General features: G+C 45.0%; 1 pseudogene; it reads right to left on the minus strand.

Moving 5' to 3' along the window:
• Positions 1 to 15,979, minus strand: part of LOC123484914 — a 156,756-nt pseudogene that overhangs the window by 104,960 nt on the left and 35,817 nt on the right.

Raw genomic sequence — 15,979 nt, forward strand, 5'->3', positions numbered from 1 at the left:
CGGAAGGAGTGTTGTATGGCATTGAAGCTCGTTTGGAGGTTTGTCCAATGATGGGCCAGATGTATACAAAATGGTGTCGTCTGCATAGAGGTGGATCTGAGAGTCACCAGCAGCAAGAGTCGACATCATTGATATACACAGAGAATAGAGTCGGCCAGAGAATTGAACCCTGTGGCACCTCCATATAGACTGCCAGAGGTCCAGACAACAGGCCCTCCGATTTGACACATTGAACTCTATCTGAGAAGTAGTTGGTGAACCAGGCGAGGCAGTCACTTGAGAAACCAAGGCTATTTAGTCTGCCAATAAGAATGCGGTGATTGACAGAGTCGAAAGCCTTGGCCAGGTTGATGAAGACAGCTGCACAGTCCTGTCTTTTATTGATTGCGGTTATAATATCGTTTAGGACCTTTAGCGTGGCTGAGGTGCACCCATGACCAGCTCGGAAACCAAATTGCATAGCGGAGAAGGTACAGTGGGATTCGAAATGGACGGTGATCTGTTTGTTAACTTGGCTTTCAAATACTTTCGAAAGGCAGGGCAGGATGGATATAGGTCTGTAACAGTTTGGATCTACAGTGTCACCCCCTTTGAAGAGGGGGATGACCGCGGCAGCTTTCCAATCTCTAGGGATCTCAGATGATACGAAAGAGAGGTTGAACAGGCTAGTAATAGGGGTTGCTACAATATCGGCAGCTAATTTTGGAAAGAAAGGGTCCAGATTGTCTAGCCCAGCTGATTTGTAGGGGCCCAGATTTTGCAGCTCTTTCAGAACATCAGCTATCTGAATTTGGGTAAAGGAGAAGCGGGGGGATGCATGGGCAAATTGCAGCGGGGGAGCAGAGCTGGTGGCCGGGGTAGGGGTAGCCAGGTGGAAAGCATGGCCAGCCGTAGCAAAATGCTTATTGAAATTTCGATTATCGTACATTTATCGGTGGTGACAGTGTTTCCTAGCCTCAGTGCAGTGGGCAGCTGGGAGGAGGTGCTCTTATTCTCCATGGACATTACAGTGTCCCAAAACCTTTTGGAGTTAGCTAGCCTTTGCTTTCCTAACTGATTGTGTATATTGGTTCCTGACTTCCTTGAAAAGTTGCATATCGCGGAGGCTGTTCGATGCTAATGCAGTACGCCACAGGATGTTTTTGTGCTGGTCAAGGGCAGTCAAGTCTGGGGTGAACCAGGGGCTATATCTGTTCTTAGTTCGGAATTTTTTGAATGGGGCATGCTTATTTAAGATTGAGAGGAAAGCACTTTTAAAGAACAACCAAGCATCCTCTACTGACATAATGAGGTCAATATGCATCCAGGATACCCGGGCCAGGGAGCGTTTGACAGTGATGAGGGGTGGTCATTTGACCGCGGAACCATTACAGACGCAGGCAATGATGCAGTCATCGCTGAGATCCTAGTTGAAGACAGCGGAGGTGTATTTAGAGGGTAAATTAGTCAGGATGATATCTATGAGGGTGCCCATGTTTACAGATTTAGGGTTGTACCTGGTAGGTTCCTTGATAATTTGTGTGAGATTGAGGGCATCTAGTTTAGATTGTAGAACAGCCGGGGTGTTAAGCATATTCCAGTTTAGGTCACCAAGCAGTACAAACTCTGAGGATAGATGGGGGGCAATCAATTCACATATGGTGTCCAGGGCACAGCTGGGGGCTGAGGGGGGTCTGTAGCAAGCGGCAACAGAGATTGACTTATTTCTGGAGAGGTGGATTTTTAGAAGTAGCTCAAATTGTTTGGGCACAGACCTGGATAGTATGATAGAGCTCTGCAGGCTATCTTTACAGTAGATTGCAACTCCGCCCCCTTTGAGAATGTTGTAGTTGGGGATGGAAATGTCAGAGTTTTTGGTGGTCTTCCTAAGCCAGGATTCAGACACTGCTAGAACATCAAGGTTGGCGGAGAAACTCAAACTTAGGGAGGAGGCTTCTGTTGTTAACATGCAAAAAAACATGGCTTTTACAGTTACAGAAGTCAACAAATGATAGTGCCTGGGGAGTAGGAGTGATACTGGGGGCTACAGGACCTGGGTTAACCTCTACATCACCAGAGGAACAGAGGAGGAGTAGAATAAGGATACGGCTAAAGTCTTTAAGAACTGGTCTTCTAGTGCGTTGGGTACAGAGAATAAAAGGGGCAGATTTCCGGGCGTTGTAGAATAGATTCAGGTCATTATGTACAGACAAGGATATGGAAGGATATGAGTACAGTGGAGGCAAACCTAAGCGTTGGGTAACGATGAAAGAGGCACCGGAGGCACCGATTGAGCACCGGTCTCCGCGTGTATGGGGGGTGGGACAAAGGAGCTATCTAAGGCAGGTTGAGCTGGGCTGGGGAATCTACAGTGAAATAGTACAATAAAAAATACAAAACAGCAATAAGCAAGTCATATTGACATGGGAGAGAGGCATAAAGCAATCACTGGTGTTATTCGAGAGAGCTAAGACAACAACTGGTAATGGCGACACAAGTTTGGGCTGAGGCTAAACAGAGAAACAGGACAGATAAACAGGATGGGGTACCATGTAAAGGAACAGTCCAGCAGGCATCAGCTGTGCAGCTGAGTGATCATAAGGTCCAATGAGCAGTTTGAATGGCTGCTACAGCACAGGCGAGCAAGAAGCACGGCTGTTGATTGCGTGTGCTAGCGGCCCGGGGCTAGCAGATGGCTCTTCGTGGTCGTCGCAACGGTATAAGTATTTGACCCCCTCTCAATCAGAAAGATTTCTGGCTCCCAGATGTCTTTTATACAGGTACCGGGATGAGATTAGGAGCACACTCTTAAAGGGAGTGCTCCTAATCTCAGCTTGTTACCTGTATAAAAGACACCTGTCCACAGAAGCAATCAATCAATCAGATTCCAAACTCTCCACCATGGCCAAGACCAAAGAGCTCTCCAAGGTTGTCAGGGACAAGATTGTAGACCTACACAAGGCTGGAATGGGCTACAAGACCATCGCCAAGCAGCTTGGTGAGAAGGTGACAACAGTTGGTGCGATTATTCGCAAATGGAAGAAACACAAAATAACTGTCAATCTCCCTTGGCCTGGGGCTCCATGCAAGATCTCACCTTGTGGAGTTGCAATGATCATGAGAACGGTGAGGAATCAGCCCAGAACTACACGGGAGGATCTTGTCAATGATCTCAAGGCAGCTGGGACCATAGTCACAAATAAAATAATTGGTAACACTATGCTGTGAAGGACTGAAATCCTGCAGCGCCCGCAAGGTCCCCCTGCTCAAGAAAGCACATATACAGGGCCGTCTGAAGTTTGCCAATGAACATCTGAATGATTCAGAGGAGAACTGGGTGAAAGTGTTGTGGTCAGATGAGACCAAAATGGAGCTCTTTGGCATCAACTCAACTCGCCGTGTTTGGAGGAGGAGGAATGCTGCCTATGACCCCAAGAACACCATCCCCACCATCAAACATGGAGGTGGAAACATTATGCTTTGGGGGTGTTTATCTGCTAAGGGGACAGGACAACTTCACCGCATCAAAGGGACGATGGACGGGGCCATGTATCGTCAAATCTTGGGTGAGCATCTCCTTCCCTCAGCCAGGGCATTGAAAATGGGTCGTGGATGGGTATTCCAGCATGACAATGACCCAAAACACACGGCCAAGGCAACAAAGGAGTGGCTCAAAAAGAAGCACATTAAGGTTCTGGAGTGGCCTAGCCAGTCTCCAGACCTTAATCCCATAGAAAATCTGTGGAGGGAGCTGAATGTTCGAGTTGCCAAACGTCAGCCTCGAAACCTTAATGACTTGGAGAAGATCTGCAAAGAGGAGTGGGACAAAATCCTTCCTGAGATGTGTGCAAACCTGGTTTTGCCACCAAGTACTAAGTCATGTTTTGCAGAGGGGTCTTACTTATTTCCCTCATTAAAATGTAAATCAATTTATAAGATTTTTGACATGCGTTTTTCTGGATTTTTTTGTTGTTATTCTTTCTCTCACTGTTCAAATAAACCTACCATTAAAATTATAGACTGATCATGTCTTTGTCAGTGGGCAAACGTACAAAATCAGCAGGGGATCAAATATTTTTTTCCCTCACTGTATATACGAAAGAGACAAAAAATAAAAAAAACAGGCTATTTACACGGACACACTACAGAGTATACGACCGCACTTCTACGCCATCTTGGATCAAGTTGGTCGTCTGACGTGAAAGGTTCAGCGATTTTAGGATTTTGAAAGTTGGGTAGTATACACCCGGCTTAAGTGCGTACATGAACATACCTTCACTTAAACTAATAAAGCCACATGCCATTGCCCATTCATAAATATGTGTATATTTTTCATAGCTGTCTATTTACCACCACAAACCAATGCTGGTATTAAGATTGCACTGAATGAGTTGTATAAGGCCATAAATCAACAGGAAAACACTCATCCAGATGCAGCGCTCCTAGTGGCCGGGGACTTTAATGCAGGGAAACTTAAATCCGTTCTACCTAATTTCTACCAGCATGTTAAATGTGCAACCAGAGGAAAAAAAAACTCTGGACCACCTTTACTCCACACACAGAGACGCATACAAAGCTCTCCCTCGCCCTCCATTTGGCAAATCTGACCATAACTCTATCCTCCTGATTCCTGCTTATAAGCAAAAACTAAAGCAGGAAGCACCAGTGACTCGGTTAATAAAAAAGTGGTCAGATGACGCAGATGCTAAGCTACAGGACTGTTTTGCTAGCACAGACTGGAACATGTTCTGGGATTCTTCAGATAGCATTGAGGAGTACACCACATCAGTCACTGGTTTCATCAATAAGTGCATCGATGATGTCGTCCCCACAGTGACCGTACGTACATACCCCAACCAGAAGCCATGGATTACAGGAAACATCCGCACTGAGCTAAAGGGTAGAGCTGCCGCTTTCAAGGAGCGGGACTCTAACCCGGACGCTTATAAGAAATCCCGCTATGCCCTCCGACGAACCATCAAACAGGCAAAGAGTCAATACAGGACTAAGATTGAATCGTACTACACTGGCTCTGATGCTCGTCGGATGTGGCAGGGCTTGAAAACTATTACAGACTACAAAGGGAAGCACAGCCGCGAGCTGCCCAGTGACACAAGCCTACCAGACGAGCTAAACCACTTCTATGCTCGCTTTGAGGCAAGCAACACTGAAGCATGCATGAGAGCACCAGCTGTTCCGGATGACTATGTGATCACACTCTCCGTAGCCGATGTGAGTAAGACTTTTAAGCAGGTCAACATTCACAAGGCCGCAGGGCCAGACGGATTACCAGGACGTGTACTCCGAGCATGTGCTGACCAACTGGCAAGTGTCTTCACTGACATTTTCAACATGTCCCTGACTGAGTCTGTAATACCAACATGTTTCAAGCAGACCACCATAGTCCCCATGCCCAAGGACTCTAAGATAACCTGCCTAAATGACTACCGACCCGTAGCACTGACGTCTGTAGCCATGAAGTGCTTTGAAAGGCTGGTCATGGCTCACATCAACAGCATTATCCCAGGAACCCTAGACCCACTCCAATTTGCATACCGCCCCAACAGATCCACAGATGATGCAATCTCTATTGCACTCCACACTGCCCTTTCCCACCTGGACAAGAGGAACACCTACGTGAGAATGCTATTCATTGACTACAGCTCAGCATTCAACACCATAGTGCCCTCTAAGCTCATCACTAAGCTAAGGATCCTGGGACTAAACACCTCCCTCTGCAACTGGATCCTGGACTTCCTGACGGGCCGCCCCCAGGTGGTAAGGGTAGGTAACAACACATCTGCCACACTGATCCTCAACACGGGGGCCCCTCAGGGTTGCGTGCTCAGTCCCCTCCTGTACTCCCTGTTCACCCATGAATGCATGGCCAGGCACGACTACAACACCATCATTAAGTTTGCCGACGACACAACAGTGGTAGGCCTGATCACCGACAACGATGAGACAGCCTATAGGGAGGAGGTCAGAGACCTGGCAGTGTGGTGCCAGGATAACAACCTCTCCCTCAACGTGACCAAGACAAAGGAGATGATTGTGGACTACAGGAAAAAAAAAGAGGACTGAGCACGCCCCCATTCTCATCGACGGGGCTGTAGTGGAACAGGTTGAGAGCTTCAAGTTCCTTGGTGTCCACATCACCAACGAACTATCATGGTCCAAACACACCAAGACAGTCGTGAAGAGGGCACGACAAAGCCTATTCCCCCTCAGGAGACTCAAAAGATTTGGCATGGGTCCTCAGATCCTCAAAAAATTCTACAGCTGCACCATCGAGAGCATCCTGACTGGTTGCATCACCGCCTGGTATGGCAAATGCTTGGCCTCCGACCGCAAGGCACTACAGAGGGTAGTGCGTACGGCCCAGTACATCACTGGGGCCAAGCTTCCTGCCATCCAGGACCTCTATACCAGGCGGTGTCGGAGGAAGGCCTTCAAAATTGTCAAAGACTCCAGCCACCCTAGTCATAGACTGTTCTCTCTGCTACCGCACGGCAAGCGGTACCGGAGTGCCAAGTCTAGGTCCAAAAGACTTCTCAACAGCTTCTACCCCCAAGCCATAAGACTCCTGAACAGCTAATCATGGCTACCCGGACTATTTGCACTGCCCCCCCACCCCATCCTTTTACGCTGCTGCTACTCTGTTAATTATTTATGCATAGTCACTTTAACTCTACCCACATGTACATATTACTTCAACTACCTCAACTAGCCGGTGCCCCCGCACATTGACTCTGCACCGGTACCCCCCTGTATATATAGCCTCCCTACTGTTATTTTATTTTACTTCTGCTCTTTTTTTCTCAACACTTTTTTTGTTGTTGTTTTATTTTTACTTTTTTGTTAAAAAGAAATGCACTGTTGGTTAAGGGCTGTAAGTAAGCATTTCACTGTAATGTCTGCACCTGTTGTATTCGGCGCATGTGGCCAATACAATTTGATTTGATTTGATTTGATAAAGCACACATACTGTGCCATCGAACAGAAGGGAAATTGGATATAAATACCATCATTAAACTAATATGGTGTGTGCGATTGCTATCCATTCATTTGTACATGATGTCTAATGACACTGCTGGTCCTACTCACACTGCCCTACCCTATGCTTTGACTTCTTTCTCCCCTCTCTCTCCAGATAAAATCCTGCGACTTGTGACTGCAGGCCGCCCAACAACCTGCCCGCTTGACCCCATCCCCTCCTCTCTTCTCCAGACCATCTCCGGTGACCTTCTCCCCTACCTCACCTCGCTGATCAACTCATCCTTGACCGCTGGCTATGTCCCTTCCGTCTTCAAGAGAGCGAGAGTTGCACCCCTTCTCAAAAAAACCAACACTCGATCCCACTGATGTCAACAACTACAGACCAGTATCCCTTCTTTCTTTTCTTTCCAAAACTATTGAGCGTGCCGTCTTTAGCCAACTCTCTTGCTATCTCTCTCAGAATGACCTTCTTGATCCAAACCAGTCAGGTTTCAGGACTGGTCATTCAACTGAGACTGCTCTTCTCTGTGTCACGGAGGCTCTCCGCACTGCTAAAGCTAACTCTCTCTCCTCTGCTCTTGTCCTTCTAGACCTGTCTGCTGCCTTTGATACTGTGAACCATCAGATCCTCCTCTCCACCCTCTCCGAGCTGGGCATCTCCGGCGCGGCTCACTCCTGGATTGCGTCCTACCTGACCGGTCGCTCATACCAAGTGGCGTGGCGAGAAGCTGTCTCCGCACCACGTGCTCTCACCACTGGTGTCCCCCAGGGCTCAGTTCTAGGCCCTCTCCTATTCTCCCTATACACCAAGTCACTTGGCTCTGTCATATCCTCACATGGCCTCTCCTATCATTGCTACGCTGACGATACACAACTAATCTTCTCCTTTCCCCCTTCTGATAACCAGGTGGCGAATCGCATCTCTGCATGTCTGGCAGACATATCAGTATGGATGACGGATCACCACCTCAAGCTGAACCCTGGCAAGACGGAGCTGCTCTTCCTCCCGGGGAAGGACTGCCCGTTCCATGATCTCGCCATCACGGTTGACAACTCCGTTGTGTCCTCCTCCCAGAGTGCGAAGAGCCTTGGCGTGACCCTGGACAACACCCTGTCGTTCTCCGCTAACATCAAGGTGGTGACTCGATCCTGCAGGTTCATGCTCTACAACATTCGGAGAGTACGACCCTGCCTTACACAGGAAGCGGCACAGGTCCTAATCCAGGCACTTGTCATCTCCCGTCTGGATTACTGCAACTCGCTGTTGGCTGGGCTCCCTGCCTGTGCCATTAAACCCCTACAACTCATCCAGAATGCCGCAGCCCGTCTGGTGTTCAACCTTCCCAAGTTCTCTCACGTCACCCCCCTCCTCCGCACACTCCACTGGCTTCCAGTTGAAGCTCGCATCCGTTACAAGACCATGGTGCCTATGGAGCAGTGAGGGGAACGGCACCTCCGTACCTTCAGGCTCTGATCAGTCCCTACACCCAAACGAGGGCATTGCGTTCATCCACCTCTGGCCTGCTGGCTCCCCTTCCTCTGCGGAAGCATAGCTCCCGCTCAGCCCAGTCAAAACTGTTCGCTGCTCTGGCACCCCAATGGTGGAACAAGCTCCCTCACGACGCCAGGACAGCGTAGTCACTCACCACCTTCCGGAGACATTTGAAACCCCACCTCTTTAAGGAATACCTGGGATAGGATAAAGTAATCCTTCTACCCCCCCAAAAAAAAAAATTAAAATTAAAAAAAAATAAATAAAAAAAAATGACGTAAATGTGCCCTTGAGCAAGGCACTTAACCCTAATTGCTCCTGTAAGTCGCTCTGGATAAGAGCGTCTGCTAAATGACTAAAATGTAAAATGTAAATGTACTTTCAGACACAGTGCTATCAAATGTGACTAAATACATTTTAAGAAACCTACATTGAACTAACACATTAAGCCATCCATCTGTATGGACATAATGTGTGTGTGTGTGTGTGTGTGTGTGTGTGTGTGTACATTGGGTCAAATGCTAATAAAGGCAACAACCCAGGATTAGTATAAACGACCCTTCATTTAAAACATCTGAGAACCTCTCCCATCACCAAGCGACACACACACATAGGTGGCATGTATCTTAAATATTCCTATATGCGTGTGTGCGTGGATGCGTGCGTGTGAGTGATGATGCGTATGTGTACGTGTATGTGTGTGTGTGTGTGTGTTCATGCTTATTTGTGTGTGTGTGCTTGAGTGTGTGTGCGCTGCACTGTCAGACTCTGCATTCTGCCTGGCTGACTGGTGTTTCGAGGCTAAATGCCCATCTAATAGCCCTTCATTTCGGCTCCACTACAGCAACTGCAAATAATTTAATAACCTTCACTCCTCCTTTCCCCCCACTGTCTGGGAAGGAGCCATTGGTATGTCACGTAGTATAAGGCCAATGAATGTGTGTGTGTGTGTGTGTGTGTGTGTGTGTGTGTGTGTGTGTGTGTGTGCGCGCGAGCCCTCAAGGAAGGGGACCTAGCTCAGATGAAAACAAACAGGTTATACAACCACATTATCATCTTAATAAGGCTAAGGGCAGATATCTCTCTCTTTCAGGCTAATTCCCAAATGGCACTCTATTCCCTTCACAGATAATAGGGTGCCATTTAGGACAGTCTCAGTTTCTCTCCCCAACTGCCCTGAGTTGACAAAAACACTTGAAGCAGGAACAACTGAGGCAAAAAGTTTCTCTTCGTAAAAATGAAACATAATAATACCCACTGTATCAAATCAAATCAAATCAAATTGTATTGGGCACATGTGCCGAATACCACAGGTGCAGACATTACAGTGAAATGCTTACTTACAGCCCTTAACCAACAGTGCATTTATTTTTAATAAAAAAGTAAAATAAAACAACAACAAAAAAGTGTTGAGAAAAAAAGAGCAGAAGTAAAATAAAATAACAGTAGGGAGGCTATATATACAGGGGGGTACCGGTGCAGAGTCAATGTGCGGGGGCACCGGCTAGTTGAGGTAGTTGAAGTAATATGTACATGTGGGTAGAGTTAAAGTGACTATGCATAAATAATTAACAGAGTAGCAGCAGCGTAAAAAGATGGGGTGGGGGGCAGTGCAAATAGTCCGGGTAGCCATGATTAGCTGTTCAGGAGTCTTATGGCTTGGGGGTAGAAGCTGTTGAGAAGTCTTTTGGACCTAGACTTGGCACTCCGGTACCGCTTGCCGTGCGGTAGCAGAGAGAACAGTCTATGACTAGGGTGGCTGGAGTCTTTGACAATTTTGAGGGCCTTCCTCTGACACCGCCTGGTATAGAGGTCCTGGATGGCAGGAAGCTTGGCCCAAGTGATGTACTGGGCCGTACGCACTACCCTCTGTAGTGCCTTGCGGTCGGAGGCCAAGCAGTTGCCATACCAGGCGGTGATGCAACCAGTCAATTTATGATCAATAACATCAAAGGCTGCACTGAAATCTAACTATACAGTTCTAACTATAATTGTATTACCCATATCATTTAACCAAGCATCTGTCATCTGAGTCAATGCAGTACAAGTTGAGTGCCCTTCTCTAAATGCATGCTGAAAGTCATTGTCAAACACAATTCTCTCCATCAGCTTACTAAGAACAGGCAGCAAACTGATTGGGCGGTTGTTAGAGCCAGCAAAGGGTGCTTTATTCTTTTTAGGCAGTGGAATTACGTTAACCTTGCCAGGCAACTGTGACTCAGAATCGATCTTCACCCTCCAATCAGATGTCCCGAGACTGGCTAACCTGGCCAAGCTGCTGTTTTGTGACTGGCTATTTTGAGACCAGACCAGAACAGAGTGCACTTTGCCTGGCTGTCAGAGAGTGGTTTCGTCCCAAATGGCACCCTATTTCCTATTCTTTGATCTAGACATAATAGAGAGTGTATGAATTGTATGTGTCTATGTGAAAAGAGTAGCATGTGGGTGAGAGCATTTATGTGCGTTGTGTGACCATACATCAAACAAAGGTGTCTGTTCCTTACTAGATAAAAGCTACATCAAGGTGTGCCTGGGGCTTGTCTAGTGCTAGTGCTGCTGACCCCGGACCACATATGTTCCTGGAGTCAGTGGTTCAAACCCTCATTCCACCACCGACTTTCTCTGCTATATCCTACATATCTAACCGTAATCTATTAATAAAACTTGAAAACACCTTAATAAATAATAAATTAAAGGTGTATCAAGACTGCACCTCATGTCTGCTTATAGCTCTCTTATTGAATGTCATGGAAGTGAGGCTTTCTACTGGTAACTTATACATAGTGCTGAAATAAGAATTATCTTCTGACTGTGACCTTTTGAACTCTGACTAACAAACATTACTGACTAACAAACTTATCATTTTGAGCTACAGTAGCTAGGTGGAAGCTTCCTTGGCATTTTCCTGCTCTCTCTTGTAGTGTTTGGGAATGCATTATTGACATCCTATACCTGCATATGGTGTCTCAGTTAAGCACATCACAACTCTGCAGTATAAGGGGAAATAAGGAAGGGAAATTGGGTGCGTGGGGGGGCGAGAAAGACTGGGGGGACAAGTGGGGAAATTGTGACTTACCTCGACCAGCTTGTTGGCGTGCTCGCGGAACACCTGCGCATACTCCTTGACCTCCTTCTCATTGCCACTCTTGGCCGCCTCGATGAGCACCAGCAGCGGCACGTTGGTCTCCAGGAACGAGTCTGAGATGTGGTCCATCACTGCCTTCCTCAACTGGAGAGACAGGGACAGAGACGGAGTGTGTTTAACTTTGTGTTTACTAAGTGTATAACATATTTATTATTGAATTGAGAGCGGGGGGCAGAGAGAGAGAGAGCGCGAGGGGGAGAGGTGGGAGGGGAAAAGGGAGAGCGAGAGAGAGAGAAAGAGAGAGTGAGAGACAGAGAGACGGGGGGGATGAGGAAATGGAAACAGAGGATCAGCAGCAGCAGGGGGTTGTAAAATGGTTGCCTGCAAGGTGTCATTTTCCCCATGAGACCTTTTACGAGGGCAGCACTTTGCGACTTAAATATTTGTTTCTGAAATCATTTTGCCAAACTGGCAAGGGACACAGTCTTTTTCCCTGCTAAATGGACACTGATGGTATTTGCAGTCTCTTCATATCGGACAGTGTAACAGACTAGTAGGAATAGAGTCAGTACAATGACAGTAGACAGGTGCTTTATCTTACTAAGAGAAGGACTTGGGCATATGGACCCTTGGAGACTAACAGAGGCAAGCAAGCAAACACACACACACACACTCCCATCCAGTCAAATGTCTTTGGAGTAGCGGTTCAAAGGAGTCAATTGACTAATCTTGTGAAGTTTAATTTCACGACTATCAAACTGAAGCCATTTGAATGAATGAGCAACTACTGTGGGGACTTCACTTTAGTTTCTGATGCCATCATTCATAATTAGGCTATAAAGAAAACATTATTGCACCACGTTCCTGGTGTTAAAGAACAAAAGATTTAGAGGGGCAGCGAGGGAGATACGGGGTTGCCGGAGATTGACAAGGGCGTTTGGCTCCTAACCAGCAATAATCATCAGTCAGTCAAGCGCGTTCACACACGCACGCACGCGTGCACACACACACACATCAGTCAGTGAAACACACTCACCCCTCCACCGACCAATTAAAATCTTAACTGCCAAGCCACAGCGGAGGGACAGTAATGATGAATTATGGCTTGCGGAGGTTTAATCCATCACGCTGGTTCTTTGAGGGGAGACTAGGAGTCTGCCTCCAAATGCAATATTTTAATACACTACTTTTGGCCAGAGCCCTATGGACCATGGTCAAAAGTAGAGCACAACATAGGGAATAGGGATCCGTTTGGGAGACAGATTAGGAGCCGGCCAAGAGCTGTAGGACATGACAGGCCTACATAAGCAACCCAGCTATAGCCAAAATCCTGTGCTGTGTTCAATAGATGGGAAATATTTTAACACTACAACCACCTTTCCTTTCAGCCTGTAAGTACCGGCTAGAGAAAGTTGCCGGGCGTCCTCTTTAGCATATGCATCATATTGCATATCAACCCGCAAGGTGCAACAAACATAAGCACCAACACTTGATAGATAGTGCAGAAACTATTATAAAGGATTAATTGCATGAAAAAATATTTGTGGAAATATACAATAGTTAGGCCTATAGCCTATTTTTGTTTCCCTTACAATAAAAACATTACAGTACAATCAATTTGATCAACTTTATTTGTAGATTTGATTGGTAATAGAGTTATAGCAATTAATAAAGTCCAGTTATAGCTTCTTTTGACAAAGTAGAAATTAAAAATATAATAATAATATAACCAGTCAGGTCACAAGTGAAATTATTTGCCGTATTTCTAAATAAAAACAACAGTGCATGAACAATTGTAAAGGATGAATTTAATAAATAAATATCATATTCTAATTTGAAATTAATTATGTTACTAGTTTTTGCTTAGTAGCCAGAGCAATGCTGCCGCGCGAGTGGTCATGTGCTGAATGCATGTACAGCCTGGATATTCTTCAAAAAAGTGAAATTTGGAAATAGAGCTGCACCTCTTGAATTATGAGATTTATTTGGCAAAGGTAAGTGTAATAGAAACTGCTGAATATGTTATTTCTGATACTATATAGAAATCAAAATGGTATACCTGAAGGAGGATTTGATAAAGTGATGATCCTTTCCCTGCATCTGTAAATTTTAAGATCCATCTCTTCATGTACAATTTGACAACTGATAGGCTTAATAGATTATTGTCAATTTAATCTTGTCTACACTACTGGTCAAAAGTTTTAGAACATCTACTCATTCAAGTGTTTTTCTTGATTAATTACTATTTTCTACATTGTAGAAAAATAGTGAAGACATCAAAACTAGGAAATAACACATATGGAATCATGTAGTAACCCAAAAAGTGTTAAACAAATCAAAATACATTTTATATTTGAGATTCTTCAAATAGCCACCCTTTGCTTTGTTGACAGCTTTGCACACTTTTTACAAAGTAAAACGTAAAAGAGAATGGTATCAACCCGCAAGGCGCGCGGTCAAATTATTAACATGAGTGCCAATGCTGATAAATAGGCATAACACAAACTCATCATTACACTATTGTTGTTCTAAATTCAATCAACCTCTTCACCCTGCTTATCATTCAGTTAGGCCTAATTTAAATTTGATTGTGAAGTAACTTCCACAATTATCGCCCATCCATCCATTTGTCATTCATTCAGTGTGCTGGCATCGTTTGCTTCATCGGATAGAGTCAAGGATATGTTTCACATTATTCTAAAGGCCTACTGCAACATGTAGCATGTTTTTGTTTCCCTTACAATAAATGTGATTCGTAATAGAGTTATAGTAAATAAAACAGTCCCATAACAGCTTTTTACAAAGTAAAACATAAAAAATAATGGTATCAACCCCCAAAGTGTACGGTCAAATGATTTGCTGCTGATAAATAGGCATAACACAAACTCATCATTTCACTATTGTCTTTCTAAATTAAATCAACCACTTCACCTTCCTTATCATTCAGTTAGGCCTAATTCTAATTCAATTGTGAAGTAAGGTGCACAATCATCGTCCATTCATCCATTTGTCATTCATTCAGTGAGGAGAGAGAGATGCATTAGCGCCTGGCTGGGTACCCACATCCTACAGCACATAGTCTTGGCGGATTAGATTAGGAATAGGTGTGAAAAAAACAGGTAAAAAGCCTCGAAATACTTTTCTGTTTGTGATTTCAAAATTCTGACAAATGAGCAGTGTAAAATACAAAACATTTAGGGAAAGTCAGGGTAAGAGCAGGACATAGCTTTTTTGGGGGGCAGATTATATTTATTTATAAAATCAAACATCAGTGGCCATTGGCCTATGGTGGTTCTAGTGTCCCATGAGAAGATCAGATTTGGTTTCACGTTGCACAACTTTTTGCTACATCGTGCCCTACTGCATATGGTCTAAAACCCAGAGCTGCATACTTGTGAGTGAGTGAGTGAGTGCTGAAACACGGCCTTGTGTTAGAGGAAAAGAGTAGGAAAGAGACTTCTTCCGTATTGCAATCAGTGTGCCATGTTCATTTGGGTTGCGGGGTACCTGAGCATGAAATTCGGGGAGAGATGGGAGCACACTCCTAGTTAATGATCCATCTCCCCCTGTGCCAATAATCTAATCTATGACTTTTAATGAACTCTAGCCTCCTCGTTAATAGCCTTTAATAAGTGTTTTTGGTTAATAGGTCTTTTCCCATTGTCACTGTGCTATAGGCTTGAGTCTGATTGAATATATTTCTCATCATTTATCTGTATATAAACTATACAAAATATGTATGATATTGGAATAAACATACTTTGCCATATATATATATATATATATATATATATATATATATATATACAGTGGGGAGAACAAGTATTTGATACACTGCCAATTTTGCAGGTTTTCGTACTTACAAAGCATGTAGAGGTCTGTAATTGTTATCATAGGTACACTTCAACTGTGAGAGACGAAATCTAAAACAAATATCCAGAAAATCACATTGTATAATTTTTAAGTAATTAATTTGCATTTTATTGCGTGACATAAGTATTTGATCACCTACCAACAAGTAAGAATTCCGTCTCTCACAGACCTGTTCGTTTTTCTTTAAGAAGCCCTCCTGTTCTCCACTCATTATCTGTATTAACTGCACCTGTTTGAACTTGTTACCTGTATAAAAGACACCTGTCCACACACTCAATCAAACAGACTCCAACCTCTCCACAATGGCCAAGACCAGAGAGCTGTGTAAGGACATCAGGGATAAAATTGTAGACCTGCACAAGGCTGGGATGGGCTATAGGACAATAGGCAAGCAGCTTGGTGAGAAGGCAACAACTGTTGGCGCAATTATTCGAAAATGGAAGAAGTTCAAGATGACGGTCAATCACCCTGGGTCTGCAAGATCTCACCTCGTGGGGCATCAATGATCATGAGGAAGGTGAGGGATCAGCCCAGATCTACACGGCAGGACC

This window comes from Coregonus clupeaformis, unplaced genomic scaffold (genome assembly GCF_020615455.1).
Source record: "Coregonus clupeaformis isolate EN_2021a unplaced genomic scaffold, ASM2061545v1 scaf0496, whole genome shotgun sequence".
Taxonomy (NCBI): Eukaryota; Metazoa; Chordata; class Actinopteri; order Salmoniformes; family Salmonidae; genus Coregonus; species Coregonus clupeaformis.